Raw genomic sequence first — 508 nt, forward strand, 5'->3', positions numbered from 1 at the left:
GCCCCCTTCCCCCCAAAATGTATTGAGCTGCGTCTTTTTACAGTTGATATAAGCTAGTGGACAGGCCTTCTCTTAGCCACTCTATCTTCTCTCTTTCAGCAACTCCTTCCTTTCTTCTTTGGGGATAGGGTGGTTTCCTCAACATCATTCTCCACTTCTCTGGGTCTCAAAGTTTCTGTTTCCCATCTTCAGGTGGGGGAAACTGAGGCAGCAAGAAGGAAATTTGCCAAATTTCAGGTCTAGAACTCAGGAGGCCGTTCCTACTGCACCAGAGCCTGACAGTGCAGCCCCCGGGCTGCTCAGGATGGAGACTCTTTGCATTAATAAAACACGTGCTGTGCTGAATATCTGCACACAACTGCCAGGAAAAAGTCAGCTGCTTGGTCTAGCTGGGGGTGGTACTTCTGATTGGTTTGGGCTAAATTAAGCCGGTTGCCATGACTCCTGGGAAATGTATAGCAAACCATCAAAATTGTGCATCTTGGGGTGGACACTCCCCCCTCCCCCC

The 508-nt window shown here is 49.4% G+C and overlaps 1 protein-coding gene across 4 annotated transcripts in view; it reads left to right on the forward strand.

Moving 5' to 3' along the window:
• Positions 1 to 508, forward strand: part of RNF115 (ring finger protein 115) — a 32,099-nt gene that overhangs the window by 23,699 nt on the left and 7,892 nt on the right. The window lies entirely within an intron of this gene.

This window comes from Alligator sinensis, unplaced genomic scaffold (genome assembly GCF_000455745.1).
Source record: "Alligator sinensis unplaced genomic scaffold, ASM45574v1 scaffold735_1, whole genome shotgun sequence".
NCBI lineage: Eukaryota > Metazoa > Chordata > Crocodylia > Alligatoridae > Alligator > Alligator sinensis.